Source organism: Paroedura picta, chromosome 7 (assembly GCF_049243985.1).
Source record: "Paroedura picta isolate Pp20150507F chromosome 7, Ppicta_v3.0, whole genome shotgun sequence".
NCBI lineage: Eukaryota > Metazoa > Chordata > Lepidosauria > Squamata > Gekkonidae > Paroedura > Paroedura picta.
In genome coordinates, this window is record NC_135375.1 from 38,983,321 (window position 1) to 39,003,026 (window position 19,706).

A 19,706-nucleotide genomic window follows, 5' to 3' on the forward strand; every position below is an offset into this window, starting at 1 on the left:
TTGGGTACAGGTTGCCTCCATGACCTTGGAGCCCAGGTTGGACTGCAGAGTCTGGCAGCTAGTTTTGTTTTGCCATCAAAATAGAAAGGAGGGGGTGTTTCCATGCCCAAGCAGGAGTTTCCATGCCCAAAGTTGGAATCATAAAGGGGGATGTGCTTATATAGGGGTGCTTTTGCAGAGATGCTTCAGTCTTAGCAAAGAATTGGAGAAGTCCTGTTTTTGCTTCCTCATGATTAAAGAGATTTTCTTCAACAAAGTCTGCTTATTAGGAATATCAACTGGAACCTCACACTTATGGAGTTTAGAACCAGAGGAGGGGGGATGTGTCCTTCTTTCCTTAATGTTGTGGTGGTGCCTGTCTAAATGGGACACTTCTTATGGTTACTGCTTGTGACAAAATAAAGCGATCCAATCACTAATCCCCAGTGACATGTACCCTGGCCTTATAGCCTGGCTTCAACAGAATGCATGGCAGAAGAGCTCCATCTTTTTTCTAATATGCAGCCCTGTTTCACTCAGAAGAAGAAAAAGTGTTCTGAATTCAGAAAAAGAACCCCAATGAGTCAATTTGACCCAGACCAAAGAATGTACAGATTTGCCAGCAAGATCAGATGAGGTCGAACACTCTATCACCAATAGTGAACCATGGCTATCAGACCATCTGATGTTGGCACTCCAAGTTTGTATATAATGTTACACTCACTGTGAGCGCAATTTCATTTAAAGTACCAAAACTTGTGCTGGGTGATTGAACTCTCATCTAATGCTCTCAATTTTACATACCTTGTATCTCCCTGTGGAAAATACTGAACAATCCTAATCAGATTAACTTGGAAGCTTTGTTCAATGGTGCTTTCCTAAATGTGTTCTTACGATTATAGCCGGAGTTGCAGTGTGCATTATGCTTGTTCTTAATTTTCAATTAGAATACTTCTTAAGTTTTGAGATAATGCAGCCCCAGTGCAATTACATCACTTCCAGTTTTGAGCCAAGAATGTGTTTATATATTGACATAATGGCAATAAGACTGACTGTTGCATTTCCCCACACAGACCTTTCAGTAGGGGCAGATAACTGAGAAGGGGTGAGGAGCTGGCCCCTCTCCAACTCGTGAAGATTCTCTGACTATTCAAGAAACACTTAAGTACTTGTAAATTGCTGGCCGGAGATGGGGGTGGGAGAGAGAAGGCTAGGGATAGAGCTGTTTCACCAGCTCCTTTGGTAACCTTTACAGCCCAGTCTGATTTATAAGGAAATGTAACTGAGACAGAGTAACATCTTGATGTAGTGGTTAGGAGTGCAGACTTCTAATATGGTGAGCCCATATGCCCATGAGCTGAGTAATCTTGGGCACACCACAGCACTGATAAAGCTGTTCTGACTGAGCAGTGATATCAGGGCTCTCTCAGCCTCACCTACCTCACAGGGTGCCTATTGTGGGGAGAGAAAAGGGAAGGCAATTGTAAGCCGCTTTGAGATTCCTTTGGGTAGAGAAAAGTGGCATATAAGAACCAACTCTTCTTCTATACAATTTATATGCTGCCCTTCCCCGAAGGCTGTGTGGCTTACAACATTTACAATAAAACAAAGATTCAAACATTTTAACATTAAAAACAACTTAACATGTTGTCAGCTAGGTGGTGTACAGATGGTTATCCTTTTACATGTGTGTGTGTGTGTATATAGTCTAGTCTAGTGTGTATATATATATATACACACTAGACTTAGACCTAATATAAAAGCTCTGTCTTACAGGGTCCCACCGGGCCCTGATCTTGCTTGGGAAAACGTTCTACCTGACTGGCACCAGGGCTGAGAAAGCCCTGGCTCTGGTTAAAGCCAGTTGAACAGCTATCTAATCTGGAGGTGACCGTTGCATGGATTACAGTGGACACCAACAGATAAGGCACTAGGCAGAGATGGTAAAAAGCCTGGCAGCATTTGTGATCTGGGCTTCCATCAATAGGGAGGAGTCCAAGATCACACCCAGGCTCTTGACAGTGGTCAAAGTTGTTCACTGGATCCTGTTCAAAACTGGGAAAGGGAGTGGATTTTATTCCCAATATGGGAGAACTGTTGTGCAAATCCTAAATAGACCTGCACCTGAGGCTTCGAAGCATGTAGCTCTGTTTAGGACTCCATGAGCCAGGTTAAATGCATATGCAGAGAACAAGTTGTTTTCATCTTATGCATTCTGTCTCAAAGCTCTTAAGAGTTAACCTTTCATCACATCTATAGATTGATGTCATAGTCTACTGCCTGCACTTCTCAGAAAGCCCAAAATATTTCCCACCTTCAAGCTGAATTTTATCACTCAATCTGGCAGCAGAGATCACATTATTTCCACCTCTTTAAGTACAGGCATGAACCGAATAAGATACTTTTTCTCTCTCTCCTGCTGTGAAGACTGAAGCTGCTAAAAGTTTCTAAACAGCCTCAGAGTTATCTATACTGTGGTTAGCTCAGGAGTGTTCATCTGTCCTAAAGACGGCACTTTAGCATTGTGATAGGGTGAGCTCTCTTCATGCATAAATCCTTTAGAAACACATCACATTTGCTTTCATATGATTGCAGTTTGTTGCAGGGGATAGAAGTGAATCTATGAATATTTAAATTCATAGGGGAATATTTTGCGACGGAGATTTCTACACATTTTCCTAGCTTACTTTGGTACTTTAAAGTGAATTTTAGAAGCCTGTTTTTCCTGCAATTGGTGTGTATGCAAACATTTATCTTCTCAAATTACAATTTGGTCATAAATTGTACTTTCCAACATTTTTATTGAGAACTTTATTCTAAATTGTATTGCAAACTTGCCTGGGTTATATGCAATGGTTTGTCATTGGAAGGTACTAAGGATCATGGATCTTACCAGCTTTCCCCTCCAGAAGGCCTTTATAGTCCCTGCAAGTTGATTCAAGGGATTGCTATATGGTTGGGAGGGCTGTAGAGAGGAAGGAGCAATGGGCACAATCATCCTTCTTTCTTCTTCTATCAGCAAAGATGAGGAAGAGGGGCAATTTCACTCCTTGTCAGTTTTTGTGGCAGCATGCCAACTCTTGGCTATTTCTTAAAGTTGCTAATCTCCAGTGGATAGCTGGAATTACTACTGATTTCCAGGCAACAGGGATCAGTAACTAAACCTGGAAAAAAATTGCCATTGCCACTTTAGAAAGTGGACTCTACATCATTATACACCATTCAAGTCCCTCCCCTCCCCAAACGCCAACCTTCTCAGGCTCCACTCCCCAGATTTCCAGTATTTCCCAAACTAGAGCTAGGTAAAGGTAAAGGTATCCCCTGTGCAAGCACTGAGTCATGTCTGACCCTTGGGGTGACGCCCTCCAGCGTTTTCATGGCAGACTCAATACGGGGTGGTTTGCCAGTGCCTTCCCCAGTCATTACCGTTTACCCCCCAGCAAGCTGGGTACTCATTTTACCGACCTCGGAAGGATGGAAGGCTGAGTCAACCTTGAGCCGGCTGCTGGGATTGAACTCCCAGCCTCATGGGCAAAGCTTTCAGACTGCTGCCTTACCACTCTGCGCCACAAGAGGCTCTTAAAACTAGAGCTAGCAACGTACTATAACTCCATGTCAGTTCCATGACTCCCAAAATTATTTTTGTAGTGTCAAAAAGATATGCTGGAATAAGAGAAAGAAGGGGACAATCCTTGTCTGAACAGATATATAATGGGATCCATCCCATTAACTCCCAATCCGTCCCTTGTTATGTATCTACATTGCTGGTGGGAGGGGGGTATTATGCATCTGTCTACACTAAGCTCTCTTAGTTCATGCAGATTCAGATAGAAGTGTTTCTGTTCCTTACTAATATCACACTTGTCATCCTACCAAGGACATGAACCCCAAGGCCATGTCTTCGGAAGAAATCATATCATTTTCAAAGATCCCCCTCCCACCATCTCCAATTGATCACAGAAGACAATTCTGTTCAGTATGATATATAAATCCTATCTTGTTCTGGCATATTTCCATTAAGAGCCCATCTACAAACTGAATTAAGGCCAAAAATGTTCCTTGAGAGATGGTGATACCATAAATAAATGTATGTGTGAGTATGTGTCTCACACAAATTGAAAACTGATGTATAGCTGAAAGGACTTAAAAGACATCTTGTACCATTGGTATTCACTGAATTCTAGTTCGGGCCAGTATTATGTTTACTAAGACTACTTACACCATATGTACCCCTGAAACCCTTATTAGTATAGGTGCTACCTTCTGAATTCCCTACAGCAGGCTTTCTCAATCGGGGTCTTGTGAAACCCTGGGATTTCGTGATGGCCATGGAGGGGTTTTTAAAACGGTTTAACATTTTATATATTTTTAAAATGTGTTAAACATTTATTGTGTGATATGACCATATATGATCATGTCAACCTGTGTCCCCTCAAAATGGTCAATGATGGTCTTAGAGGGGGTGGGAAGGGTAAGCGTGTACACAGCTATGCTTCCCAATTATATTTTGCATGATCATGCCACTTCTGGGGTTTCTTGATGCCTGAATAATGTTTCAGGGGATTCTCAATGGTAAAAAAAACGAGAAAGGCAGTCCTAAAGGGGCACCAGGAGACAGCTGTGACTTGCCAGCAAAAAAAAAATTAAATTAAAAAAAGATGGGGGAGGAGAGAAATGATGTCTCTTCCAAGTTTCACATTTCTATGCTTATGAGATATAAAAGTCATAAAAAGTGAGTGCTACAACTCACTCAAGAACTGACTAGAATGCTACTGCTACTGGCTGTCCTACATCCACAGTCAACTCAGGACTTCATGGTCACCATGTGAAAACATCTTTGTCCCAATACATTTGGCAGGTTATATGTGTAAGCTTTGTTGGAAACAGCTCTCTGTGGGATGTCTCCTGACTTGTGAGGCTGTAAACAGGAACTCTCTTCACCACAGAGTTAGTGAGATGAACGGGGACACAGACCGCTCACCTTTGATCTCACTGACCTGTCCCTAGAGGGTAATTTCCTGTTTCCCCAGTCTCTTCTCTCTCTTCCTCCATCTCTCAGGCCTGCAACATGATGGAAGGGAGATGCCTCAAGCATCTCTCTATCCAGCTATTTAGACTAGAATAGGAACCTTCTCTTTACCTCTAATATGTAGAATTATGTTCTTTAATAAATAGTTCTTATATTAAATAAGTACCACATTGGTGAACATGCCTTTGCTGTTTTCTGACCACATGCACTCTGCCCCACACTGCGCCACTAGCCATACTAATGCACTCTGCTAACTTTCTGGATATTAAGACCTTTCCAATGCTTAACATCCTTCAAACTTTTTTTTATTGTTTCTTTCTTTTATGAAGATATTCTGCACCCCTCCCTGGAAGTGAAAGCAAAACTGACAATATGCTGGGTTTTTTAAAAAATACTTCTAATGGATTTTGTAGTATCAGAAATAAATCTTTTATTAGAAAAACATTAGGCTTGAACCTACAGCCAATTGCTGGGTGGTCTGCCAGCATGGAGTCCCCCCAGTACATGTCCCAGGGCAGCTCCCCCAGTTGCCCCATTACTAAGATGACAGAGCACATGGCACAGGCACAGGGCTGTATTTCTCAGAGCTCACGTCAGCCACACTTACAATACATCAATGTTGTTGTTTTTTCTTTGATGGTTCCCTTTCATTTTCCCCCTGTATTCAATCTATCACTAAGTTATCTCACTTCTTCCTGTACAACACTGCAAACACCAACCACACCCTCCCCCCTGCCCTCAGTAAAAACTCTGGTTCATATTCTAGTAATCTGCTGCCTTGAGTAGCTCGATCTCTTCGGCCTTGTCATTCACCTCTCATCTCTAATCAGCCTTCTGCCAGCAAATTCTTTTATTTCAACATGACAGTCCTCCTTAAATTCCAACATTCCTAAATTCCTAAAACAGTTCCATAGGGCCTGCAGAAGGGAGCTCCTCCACCAGGCATTTGGTTGAGGTCGACCTGTCCATTGCTTCCAATTGGCCCCCAAGCCCTCCCCTCCTACCATGACTAATCAAATCCACCCAACCCCTGGGTCTCAGTGCGAGTTGAGCTAAGGCTCTTGTAGTTGCAGTTTTACCTTCCTTTAATGTTATTGTTGTTATTGTTATTATGTAAATGTTGTTATCATTGTTGTTACCACCTCACTGTTACTTGAATGATGTTACCTGTACTATTTTGTTGTTTCCTGTAAACTGCCCTGAGCCTTCGGGGAGGGCGGTATAGAAATACAATAAATAAATAAATACATGGTCCAATTGGGAGTCCAGCACAAGTTCCTGACCTTTGTTTCATAAGACTTACCTATTTTTGCCCTTTCCTTTTCTTTACACACCAATATTCCTCTGCTGTTACCTCTATTTTTCTAGCTGTATCTCTCTCTGCCATCTGAATGTTGTCCTGAACCTTTTAGCAATTTTGCTTTTTCCCCTCACTGTCTGGTACACTTTAAACTACCTCTCAGAATACCTGTTTGAAGTTGCCTTTATTTGTTCCTCAAATACCTTGTCCAAATGCAAAGCCTTTGGACCAGAAAACCAAGCCTATGTACATGTAATAGAAAGGAGTATTATTCACCTGTTTACCCTGGCATCCATCTTTTTTTCTTCTTTCTGGTTTGCTTTAATTTTTAGATTGCCTTCAGCCAGAAATCTGGTTGTTGGTGGTGTTATGGTTCTGTTAAGCGCTGCACACACTCATGGAGTTATAGAAACAATAATAATCACCAAGTAATAATAATCACTAAGATCAGACTGCCTTCATATTATAGTATTATTACATAGCCAGAAATAAACTTCAATAAATATAACATATATAAAAGATAAGTGAAGAACTCAAATGACAAGCCCACACTGGAAATGTCATTGAATGTGAGAGAGGGATGAGCAGAACAGTTGAAAAGACAAGGCGGGATGTCATTCATATGACAAATAAAACAGCAGTCTTTTTTTCCTGTTGAAAAGGAGAGTAAGTCAAAGGAAATGCATTGTATATCTGTGAGGGTGATGCGTATGATGGCTTGGTGTTTTTCTTTTCTTTTTATAAAGCATATAGATGTTTCTGCAGCCTGGCAAAGGTTTCATTTGCTTTACATATAATACTGAATTTCCTTTTTTCGTCTGTGATAGCAGAATTGGCCACAATGTGCTACCACAGTTCTTCAATGAATAACTCAGAGGTAAGAATTAGTTCATGTAAGGGTTTATTCTCACATCCTGAATACTGGTCTTTCAATAATATGAAGGTAACCACATCCTGCTTCTCTTCTCCCTCAGCCAAACCAGGTACATGAACTTTTTTCTTGACAGTGAGACTGAGCTTGCAAATAGGTTTGTCTACATAGAGATAAGAGTGAATTTCATGTACACTTGATGTAGGATTGCCATCCAAAATGGCATCCCCGTGGTGATTTCCCCTTCTTGTCAATATCTAGGAATATTTTCCACACAGTGCAGCAGCATCCTGGTGAGATTTTCTCTGTTCAAAATACTAGCAGCAGCAGTATGTAACAGGTGGGATAACTCACAGCATGCTTGTTCTCTGTGACATGGCAAATACACCCAGACATTATGACAGGAAGAAAGCGAAATCACTGCAGGGATGCCATTCTTTTGGCATCTCCATGGTGCACAAATCTAACCTCCCTTTTTGTTTTGTGAATGTATGTGTGAGGGTGACACTACAATGTTGAAGATGACACAGTTTTTTCCACAAATGCAGTTTCTGGAAGAGAATATTTGTGGGCTATTTCCACTTATAGATAATCAGTGGTATAATGTTGCCTACCTTTTGTAACATAAATTCGGCCAACTACCCCTCCAGCGTGGTCCTGTACTCACATGCAAAGTTGTTGGTAGACTATATAATGAGTTGGGAGGCAATAAATTGAGTCCTCAGGAGTTAGTATTACAATCCCTTGAACTCAGCAATTACTTTTGCTTAATTGTGGAGTTTGATTCCAAACAGTGACCAGGTTTCAGCAGCATGAGTTACATTTACAAAGGCGGCGAAGAAGAAGAAGAACAACAACAACAACATTTGGGCTTACAAATGACAATCATTGTGGTCTGCAGATAGCCCTCCAGGTGAGCTGTTTTGAGTCTTCTAAGCATTAACGATGATTATTTTCCCTCAGAAACTTAGTGTAACTCACTAGGGCAGGTTTTGCAGATTAAATTGCTCAGATTTGTCCAGTCTTAAAAAGTTTTAACCATCTTTGACTTTTTCATCAGCTGCAGTCCTGTCTTAAAAGAAGAAGAAGAGTTGGATCTTATATGCTGCTTTTCTCTCCCTGAAGGAGTCTCAAAGCAGCTTATATTTGCCTTCCCTTTCCTCTCCCTACAACAGACACCCAGTGAGGTAGGTGAGGCTGAGACAGCCCTGATATTACTGCTCGGTCAGAACAGCTTTATCAGTGCTGTGGTGAGCCCAAGGTCACCCAGCTGGCTGCATGTGCAAAGGTTGCTTCATCAGAAAGAGATTTGCTTGATCTACCCAACTGGTTAATTGGTTGGTGGTAACTGGCACCATGCCTATCAGGTACCTCAGCTGAACCAGTAGGCATTCCTTGTTGCTTCTGGATGGGATTATTCCGTAGCTCTAATTTTGAGCCATGTTATCAGCCAAGCTATTTATGTAACTGCAGATGTGAAAGAGAAAAGGAGGAAAGTTTTCAATGAGATATGTTAATTGAATTTGAAGGCCAAACAAGAAACAAAAATCAGATCCCCTCCACTGAAGTCATGACCCAGCAAATGGGGGAAGAGTGCAGTCTTATTCAAAGTGCAGTATTATTCCCAGGTTCTGGCATTACATCTTTCATTGGCTGGTGTTACTGCTTTGGAAGGGAAAGAATCATTTCAAACACTGTAACAGAACCACCAGGCAATGTTGATGTGGACTCATCTATGTGAGTAACTCAGGGCAACCCCAACCCTTCAAAAGTTAAGCATGTGAACAACCTGGAACAAAAACACTCTGTCCCTTTAACAGAGGCCTAATGAGATCTACCAGGTGATGTTATTTACCTCTCTGCCAGGAAAAGCTTCAGCCGCTCATTTCATACAGCCCACCACTGCTGAAATAGCATCAACAATCTTTCTAAACAACCATAAAAACACGGGAGGTTATGTCCATTAGAGCAGGGGTAGTCAACCTGTGGTCCTCCAGATGTTCATGGACTACAATTCCCATGAGCCCCTACCAGCAAACACTGGCAGGAGCTCATGGAAATTGTAGACCATGGACATCTGGAGGACCACAAGTTGACTACCTCTGCATTAGAGAGATTATTGAAGAAAACCATGCTGTATAGAGCAGACTTATATGGTAACCCCCCCCCCCCAAACAAACCTTTATCCCAAACAAAAGCTATGGTAATAGACCATGACTCTATACATTGAAATAGTTTAATGGATTCTCTTGTTCTTTGCTTGTTCCTATAAGATTAAATAAGATCAAACAGGATTTTTAAATGAATGAATATTATTTAGTGATGAATGCCAGCTGGTTTAAATGAGATGAGCAGTCTTTTATGAATTAAAATCTAATCGTGATTTAAGAAAATTACTGTGTCAAGAAAAGAAGCCTCAGCCTTCAGTTATTTGGTGGATGGCACAATGTTCTGAATGCCACTTCCTGTGACTGTTAGGAAAATTAAATAATTTTCTCCTGATTTCTTCCTCTTTTAAGCCAGTGATTGTTAAAATTCCCCAAAGATTAAACTTCAGTAGCAAGGCAGTGTGCATAGAAGGACTGGGTTACTCTTGCTTTTAAGCCACTGTTTAATTCATGACTTGGTGATTACTCTTGTCAACCTGCATTTCCTCGGAGCAACCTATTTCATTAATAATAGAAAAATCTCTATCCATAATACACTTCATTTTTATGCAGCAAAGTTCTCCTGGTTGACATTCGCTGTTATTCTTTACCTCGATGCTTCTATTTACATATTCCAAGTCACTGAAGCCTAACATGCAATATTTGCTGGTCATGTTAAAAAGATGCCATAAATTTAGAATAGAAGAAATGGCTTAGAGCAATATTTGACAATAATGGCCTTTTCTGACCGCTTTTTTTCTCCCCATGGTTCTCAGTCTTTAGCATAGGATTCATACAGCAGACTCTTCAGAAATGCGACTACAGAGAGGGGGTTGGATCCAGCCAGCTTCCCCTATCAATCACTTCCAATGTCCCCCCCCCCACCCCACACACTTATTACTGCCTCTGTTCCAGACTGCTTTTGTCCATTTGGATCCAATGATATCCATAATCTTTTTATGGTTAAAGTTTACCAAACCTTCCCGTTCACCAGGGTCTGGATTTAACCCCTGGCTGGGTAAAATCTTCCAGGCAATGGAAGTTTGGGAAATCTGCATATTAATCCTATCACATGATTCTTGGTTGTGCTTTCACAGCAGCATCCTGCAGTAGTTTTGAATTGTTCTTATTAATAAGCAGCATGCTATAGTTACCAGTATTCCTGTTTTACTAATAGGATCATTTTTTGTGTGATACTGTAACTTGAGCTCGTGAACTAGGAGGAACTGAAACAGAGGCAATCCACAACCAACTCAATCATGATTAAGATACAGGAGGATTGCGGGTGATCTTCTAAGAACACAACAAACTTTCTGAGTCCCCTTCCAAAAATAATTGTTGGCCAAAGTCCAACGAACTGTTCCCAAAACTTGGAAGAACATGGGAGGAGCTTTCAACACATGTGTCTCCAGAAAATAAAATTTGAGTTATCTCTCCACAATAGGACCCCAAGTGGTTTACCAAATGAAAATATCACGTCAGCAAATAATCATCCTTCTTACTGGCAGAGGATATGCAAGGCTTCATCAACTTGAAGAGCTGCTGAGATTCTTTAATTGGAGATGCTAGAGGATGAACCTGGGATTTTGTGCAGGCAAATAATGTACCGTAACTATATTATGGGCTCTCACAAAAATGTAAATTGTGTAGAAAATTAGTTTATATTTTACTCAAACATTACTTTGTATGAAACATTCTGATATACTGACTCCCCAAACGTGTGCCATGTATATATAGAAGTACAATTGAGGTCAACAGAATTCATTTCCAAACAAAATGTTACTTAGGATTGCAGCCAATACATCGAAATTCAGTCTATCATAAATCACAGAAAAATGAACTAGGAGTGTGTAGGGCTGCCCAAGTGTAGAAGCTGAGTTCTACTCAGATGGCAAGGCTGTTTATGCAGCATTATTTGTGCCATCGTGGCAGTCCTTTTGCTCACCCAAAGTAATATGCTTTTTAAAACATTTTTATTGAAAGTTTGACATAACCACAAAAAAGACACAAAACCTATCAAACACTACCAACCACTTCTATAATCCCCAATAACAAATAATAATAAAGACATCTCCCCCCAAAACCAAAAACATACAATAACAAAAAAAAAACATTTAGAAAAGACCTCCGACCATCTACAAATCAGGTTCTTGTTTTCGAATACCACATGCACAAAAAATATAATTGGAAATCAAAATTTCACAATTAAATCCTTCATTAACCATTCATAATTATAATATATATCCTTAATTAAAAATATGATGAAATACATATTTACATCTAATAGATATTTACTTTAGTATACATTTCATCCTTGTCTTAACTAATTTATTCAACATAACCAATAGTAATACTCTCATTTACCTTATTACTTTTAAGATAATTCACAAATGGCTCCCAGTTTGTTCCAAAGTAATATGCTTTGAAGGATGGTCACAAACAGGCAAAATGTGTTTCTGTTGTTACCCATGGTTCAGAGAATTTTCACACCCTTTAAGTATAGTATAACGCTTACCTTAACTTGATGTTATATTTTGGCCTCTCCACATGACGTCACCAACATCCAGCATCTGGGCAGTGTCTGGCCGGCTACATCCTCCATTTTAAAGCACTAGTTGGTGAATCCCAAAAAGTGGATTCACCAACATATGTTGCGCTATCTAATGGATAGCAGCCAGCAGCCCACCGGCCCATGAAAGGTATGGAGGCTCAAAAGCACAAGTCACCTGCCTCTGCTCCAACCCCCCTCTTCCGGTGGACAAGCATACAGGCGATGGCAGAAAGAATTTTTTCCAAACGTCTCTCCTTTGAAGAAGCCTCCCTGTCAGATCACATGGGGATCTCCTCCGTCCCTCCATCTCTTGAGAGGCAGCCCACAACAAGGCAGCCAGCTAGTGAGAAAAGCCCACAGGCAGGCGCCCCTGCTACCCGCAGCAAGGGAATTTTATGGAGTGTATGTGCACGTGGTTGTGTGTACATGCACATAGGGGAGGCAGCAGTAGTGAGCCCTCAGTGGGTAGCGTGTGTGTGTGTACATGTGTGGGAGGGGAGAGGCAGCAGAAGAGAGGGGTTTTTCCCAAGTGAATTGCCTGGAGCAATGAATAGTCGTTCAATTGTACAGGCAAAGGTTTAAAAAAATTATCCCCAAAGTTGTAGCACAAAGCATGCCTCTTTAAGCTCCGCCACCCCATCATGAATGAGATTTATTTCTAAAAGAAGCTTCGTCATTCCATTACAGGTGGCAATAGAGAAGCACTATGCATCTATGATTAGATGCACAAGCATTTCAATGGAGAACTGATTTTTTAAAAAAATTAACGTGCATTGCGGGCGCTTCAAAGCATGGAGAGAGGGGACTGGCTGCCTGGCTTGAGTGACAGGCAGAAGAGAGTCCCATGTAAATCGTGTTGCTCTCTTTCACCATTACCAGCAGCACATGTGGAGAGGGAGAAGCATGAAATGGCGGCAAAGAACAAGACAGCAAAAAAGGTGAGGAGGGACCGGAAGGCACGATTATATGTAGTGTTACGCCACTCAGCTGGTGTTACACTATTTTTACCCATGTGCAGTAATGCCCTCAGTTTGTGCCATCCCTATATGCTATGCAGGCCTAAGGGGGATAGTAATAAACACACAATAGAAAGCCAGCATGATATAGTGGTTAAGAGTGGCAGCTTCCCAGCTTCTCCATATGCAACTAGCTGAGTGACCCTGGGCTCATCACAGTCCTCATAGTGCTGTTCTAACTCAGCAGTCCTGTCAGAGCTCTCTCAGCCTCACCGATCTCACAGGATGTCTGCTGTGAGGAGAGGAAGGGAATGTGATTGTAGGGGGCTTTGAGACTCCTTCAGGCAGTGAAAAGCAGGGTATAAAAAACAACTATTCTTCTAGAGTCTACAAAGGCCATTGGCTAGTCCTTGTGCACAATTACTTACAGTTATAACATCCCCTCCATTCCTTATGACAAATTAAGCAATAGTTACTCATAACTTTAGTGTTTCTTTAAAGCTCGTCAATAGTCTATCCTATTCCATTTTACCCTTTCAACAACTCTGAGGAATTCATGACTAAGAGACAGTTACCAGTTCAAAGTTAACACTTGACCTTCATGGCAACATTGAAATTTTAACCTGCACTTCACAGATCCTAGTCTAACACCCTGATCATTATAGTACACAAGTTCAAGAGAGAATCAAGATACATGACAGTGTTCTTTTAAGGACCATCCTACTCTATCCACCTGTTCTTGTCCATAGAGTACTTCCAGAAACACTCCAGCTTTATTCTTCTGGATATCTCCATGTGGGCCTAAATTCTTTGTTGATGTGTTTGGGAGTGTCCCCAGATTTCCTGCTACTTTTTTTGATATGAAATTTAGATTGAATAGAATGCTGCTTAAAAAGGTGCTGATCAATATATCTTTTCTTATGACTCACAAGTCAGTTCTTATGAGTCTGTATGACCTTCTGATCCAAAACGTTCTCTTTCCACAGCAAGTTGAAGTGTTGTTCACACAACTATCCACTTCACTAGGGTGTCTGAAGAAGAACCAATCTATTGTGCACTAAAACAAGAGAATTCTGTTGGTGGGGGGAGAGATCTGAACTGAGAATCAATTTTCTTCCACTATTCCTGGGGAAAAAATGTAATTGGCAAAAAGCACTGAATATGTGAAATGAGAATGTGGTTAAATAAAATGTTGAATATTATTCCAGAGGGCTCAAAAGTGCCTCCTTATTGAAAGCACTTATTATAAAACCAAGCTGAAATAATGGATAGGAATCTATAGTAAGACAATTGGAGTTAATGGGCATTTCTGCAGAAAAGAAGTATACAAACATAAATATTTGCAGTGGTGATAAGTGAAGGCGAATGTAGAATTAATTTGCCTCATAAGAAAAGGTTAAATTGGTGTCTGGTTGCTATTTTGCACTGGAGGATGAATTTTGCTTGCCACATAATAAATAGATGGGGATTTGTGAAGAACCTAATATAAGAATTGTTTAATTGCAACCATTCCTCTACCACACAGCATCAAGAAAGCTCACCAATGTTAAATAATTTATGTGTGGAAAAACCAGGAAGTCTGTTGTACTTGTTAAAAATGTGAGACTAGGGTCTGAGGGAGTATCCAAATGCTCACACTCTCCCTATGGACATTCCCTATGACAGTTGGGACAACTAATGAAAACTGAACACCTAGTATAAACTGCTTATATGGGGGAGCTGAATATATCTGTGAAATGCACTGGATAGCCCAGGCACGTCCAAGCCCGGGCCAATACTCGGAAGGGTCATGATGAAGGTCAGGCAATGGCAAAACCCCTCCAAATGTCTCTTGCCCTGTTGCAAAGATCTCCTGTCTACATTACACACATGCCATACGTTAAATGAATAAATGTACACACACTTGGTGTAGTGGTTAGAAGCAGAGCAGCGGCTTCTAATCTGAGGACCTGAATATGCCTCCATTCCTCCATATGCAGCCAGCTGGGTGACCTTGGACCAGTCACAGTCCTGTTTGAGCTGTTTTCAAAAGCAATTTTCTCAGACCTCTCTCAGCCACATCCACTTCACAGGGTATTTGTTGCGGGGAGAGGAAGGGAAGGCGATTGTAAGCTGCCTTGAAACTCCTTCGGGTAGTGAAAAGCAGTGTATAAAAAACGAACTCTTCCTCTATTTTCAGAGTCCATACATACAAAACAAGAGGAAACATGCTGGACAATGGTGTAACACTTTGTTTTCAATCTGGTATAGTGTATAAGAGTGGCATACTTTAATTTGGAGACTGATTTCCCAATCCCCACTTCTCCACATGAAGCTTGGTAGGTGACCTTGGGCCAGTCACAGTCCTCTCAGAAGTTTTTCAGCCCCACTTACCGCACAGGGTGCCTGGTGGCGGGGAGAGGAAAGGAAAGGCAACTGTAAGCTGCTTTGAGAGGCCTTCTGGCCTCTCTACCTTCTGGTAGAGAAAAACCTGCTCTTCTTCCTGCTCCATAAGATTACTTATTATTGAAAAAACACATCCAGTTTTGATTTATCATACCATCTTGTATGTTAATCTGTTCCACAGAGCTTGATTAAAATCTGTAGGTTAAGAATTTGAAGGAACAAAGCCACTTTCTTTCTTACCTAGCCTGCTTGTCAAACAAAGGCTCAAAAACTCTTATGGAGATATTAGCAAGTCCAACAGCATTGAACCTGAACTGTTGTATATCTTCTCTTCTTAAGCAATACCTTCCCCTAATCCTATAAAACAAGATGCATTTCAAAATTATACAATTTCTGTATAGAAATTTCTTCAATGTAGGAAGCCATACAGATCATATTTTCTCATTGGAGTTCTCCTTGCAGCTGCATTCCCAGAGTGTTTTCAAGCTCTTAACTGAGTCAGCTGATGTTAGCTGGTCCACTTCAAATGTGGCTAGCATCATGTCCTTCAAGACATCAGTCCAACCATTGGGACCTGTGAGTTTAATGATTTAAACCAATCCAATGTAGAAGAAGAGTTGATTCTTATATGCCACTTTTCTCTACCAGGAGTCTCAAAGCAGCTTACATTTGCCTTCCCTTTCCCCACAACAGACATCCTGTGAAGTAGTAGTAGAAGATTTGGTTCTTATATGCCACTCTTCACTACCAGAAGGAGCCTCAAAGCGGCTTACAATTGCCTTCCCTTTCCTCTCCTCACAACAGACACCCTGTGAGGTAGGTGAGGCTGAGAAGGCCCTGATACGTACTTCTACTTTCAAATGTCTTGCCTGAAGAAAAAGCTATTGTATTAACTTAGTGTTATGGAGAGGCTGCATTTGGTGCAGGATGCCACAGCTCCGTTGCTATGAGGTGTTAGGGAGAGAACACATACTATTTCTGCAGTCACTCCGTTGAACATCTATCAGTCAGGTGCTTTTATCACATAGAAAGTCCTATATGGTAATGGGCCATCATATCTTCAGGAATATCTATCTTGCTGTGCTCTAATGTGACAGCTGCTGGTTCGTATACATTCTGTTGTGGTCCCCCACACTGTAGAACGGCCTGCCTGAGAAATCCAGGACATCTCCCAACTGCTGTCATTTTATAATCTATGTAAAACAGAATTGTTCAAGGAGACATTTTTGAAGGTAGTTAAACATTTAAATTAAGTGAGACAGAGGCTTACAGAATGAGATGTCCTGTTGGGCATATCTGGCCTGACATACACATGGTTGTCCAAGGCTAGATAATGGCTTCAGCAGTCCTACACAGAGAGGGCAAACTCCTAGAGGTGAAAGGGTCAGAGTTAGCCAAAGGATCTTGGGGGGGGGGAAGGGTCAGAGTTAGCCAAAGGATTTTTGGGGGGGGGTCAGATGCTAGACCACCATTCAAGGCCATACTGCAGCACTCCAGGGGGTGGTTGGTGGAGGAAATGGGGTTTGCCACTCTATAAAGGAGGCTGAATGAAGTCAACCACAATCCTGTAGAATCAATGGAGGTACAAGAGCTGAGGCCCCTGACGGAGCAGTCAAAGTTATGCATGGCTTATAAAATGGAGCTCTTTCGTCAGGGATTTGGTTGTGGCTGGGACTAGTTTTAGGGACCCCTCTCCAGGCTGTGCTGTATCATCTTGTGACCTTCCTCAGGGATTGGCTGTGGATAGAGGGATAGTTTATAGCCATCTAGCTGCTGGAGTTTTGTAGTTTTTATGGGGTAGGGGTTTTTATGTCTAAGCTAGTGGTGGTGACAGCATTCCAGTTGAACTATTCAAAATCTTAAAAGACGATGCAGTAAAAGTGCTACACTCAATATGCCAGCAAATTTGGAAAACTCAACAATGGCCACAGGATTGGAAAAGGTCAGTTTACATTCCAATCCCAAAGAAGGGCAATGCCAAAGAATGTTCAAACTACCGCACCATTGCACTCATTTCTCATACTAGCAAACTTATGCTAAAAATCCTACAAGCTAGGCTCCAGCAATATGTGGACTGAGATCTTCCAGAAGTACAGGCAGGATTTCGAAGAGGCCGAAGAACTAGAGATCAAATTGCCAACATACGCTGGATCATGGAGAAAAGCTAGGGAGTTCCAGAAGAACATCTACTTCTGCTTCATTAACTATGCTAAAGCCTTTGATTGTGTGGAGCACAACAATTGTGGCAAAGTTCTTAAAGAGATTGGGAATACCAGAGCATCTTATTTGTCTCTTGAGAAACTTATATGCAGATAAAGAAGCAACAGTGAGAACTGAACATGGAATCACTGGTTCAAAATTGAGAAAGGAATTCGGCAAGGCTGTATACTGTCGCCTTGCCTATTTAACTTGTATGCGGAGCACATCATGAGAAAGGCTGGATTAGAGGAGTCACAAATTGGGATCAAGATTGCAGGGAGAAATATCAGCAACCTCAGATATGCAGATGATACCACTCTAATGGCAGAAAGTGAAGAGGAACTAAAGAGCCTGTTGATGCGGGTGAAAGAGGAGAGTGCAAAAGTTGGCTTGAAACTCAATATCAAGAAAACTAAGATCATGGCATCTGGCCCTCTCAATTCCTGGCAAATAGATGGGGAAGAAATGGAGATAGTGACCGATTTTATTTTCCTGGGCTACAAGATCACTGCAGATGGGGACTGCAGCAAAGAAATTTAAAGACGCTTGCTCCTGGGGAGGAAAGCTATGGCAAATCTAGACAGCATCCTAAAAAGCAGAGACATCACCCTGCCAACAAAAGTGCGTTTAGTCAAGGCTATGGTATTGCAATGTATGGCTGCAAAAGTTGGACCATAAGGAAGGCTGAGCATCAAAGAATTGAGGCTTTTGAACTCTGGTGCTGGAGAAGACTCCTGTGAGTCACTTGGACTGCAAGGTGAACAAACTGGTCAGTCCTACAGGAGATCAGCCCTGACTGCTCCTTAGAAGGCCAGATCCGGAAGATGAAACTCAAATACTTTGGCCACCTCATGAGAAGGAAAGACTCCCTGGAGAAGAGCCTAATGCTGGGAGCAATCGAGGGCAAAAGAAGAAGGGGACGACAGAGAATGAGGTGGCTGGATGGAGCCACCGAAGCAGTAGGTGCAAACTTAAATGGACTCCGGGGAATAGTAGAGGACAGGAAGGCCTGGAGGATCATTGTCCATGGGGTCGTGATGGGTCGGACACGACTTTGCACCTAACAACAACAACAACAACAACGTCTGATATAACCTGCCTTGAGTTGCTCGAATGAGGTGGGCTAAAAATCAAATAAATAAGTTGAACTCTGTGTCTGGGTTGCATCATATTTTCTGCACCATGGAGCCTTGCCTCGGCCTGTTAAGACCATCCAAACTCCTTGTGATCCAGGAGACAATCACCCCAAAGACAATCTCATAACAAATTGTTTCAGGGTCTTTAATAAATCTCTTTATTCCCATTTCTTCATTCCAGTGCTTTTGTCTGTGATTTTTGGATAGTTGCTTTCTGGAAAGAAAATTAAGATACTCAGTGTCAAATTCTTGTACAGCACCTTCAGTCTGAATGTTTATGGCATGTTGACAATTATCTCACAGCATCAGTTTCAATGATTCCATTCATGCTGGAAGAAGAAAGCCTGCATGCAATCTTACTGTATCTCTCAGTAAAGACATTAAAACATGAAATGTGTCCTTTTTTATTTCTGATATCTCTTTTATTAATACACTGAGTTATAGAGAGCAAAATTTAAAACTGTACAACTTGTCAAGAACTATATACCCCTGTTAAAAATATACATATTATGACATTACCAATTGTCACCTCATTGTGTCAAGGAGAAAGTGAGAAACACAAGCTATGAATGAACTGCCCAAGGCTTCTTTCATTTTCATTCCCTTGAAGAGAGAACTCATATGACTTATACCATCCTCATGATTATTGCTCTTGGACACACACACACAACAGGGTGGGGTGAGTGAGAGAGACAGAGAGACTGGAATCAGGAGGGTCATGACTGAAATTAATATAATAATTGGACAATAATTAATATCTAGTTATTTGTATATATGGAAGTGCTTCCTCATCCCGGACAGAGCCCCGCCCTAACTCCTCCCCCTAAGCCCTTATGGCTTTATTTAGTCAGCCAGCTGGGACAGGCCTATGCTGCTCTGTCACCCCCCACACACACACACACACACTGTTCTGACCCATCCTGTCCCATCCCAGTTAAGTTCTTACCTCTCTAGATTCCAGTTGCTACCATGTGTGACAAGCTTCATCCAGGAATTTGTATGGCTGGGCCCCCACCTCCTTCACACCCCATGAATGGCCCATCATTGGCCATTTTGGGAGGGGGGGTCAACATGACCATATATAGTCATATCACCTGATAATTAAAACAAAATAATTAACTCCCATCCAATTGGGGAAATTTCCAGGGCCATC

At 41.5% G+C, this 19,706-nt stretch overlaps 1 long non-coding RNA gene across 2 annotated transcripts in view; it reads right to left on the minus strand.

Moving 5' to 3' along the window:
• The window catches only part of LOC143842421 (uncharacterized), an 86,058-nt gene that overhangs the window by 54,265 nt on the left and 12,087 nt on the right, over positions 1 to 19,706 (minus strand). The window contains exons 3-4 of one of the 2 annotated variants that reach the window (XR_013233105.1): positions 19,500 to 19,647; positions 17,809 to 18,767 (exon numbers count right to left, since the gene is read on the minus strand). The exons of the other annotated variant lie outside the window; for it this stretch is intronic. This is a non-coding gene — a long non-coding RNA (uncharacterized LOC143842421). Of the gene's footprint in view, positions 1 to 17,808; positions 18,768 to 19,499; positions 19,648 to 19,706 lie in introns of those variants that run through there. 2 annotated transcript variants of the gene reach the window in all.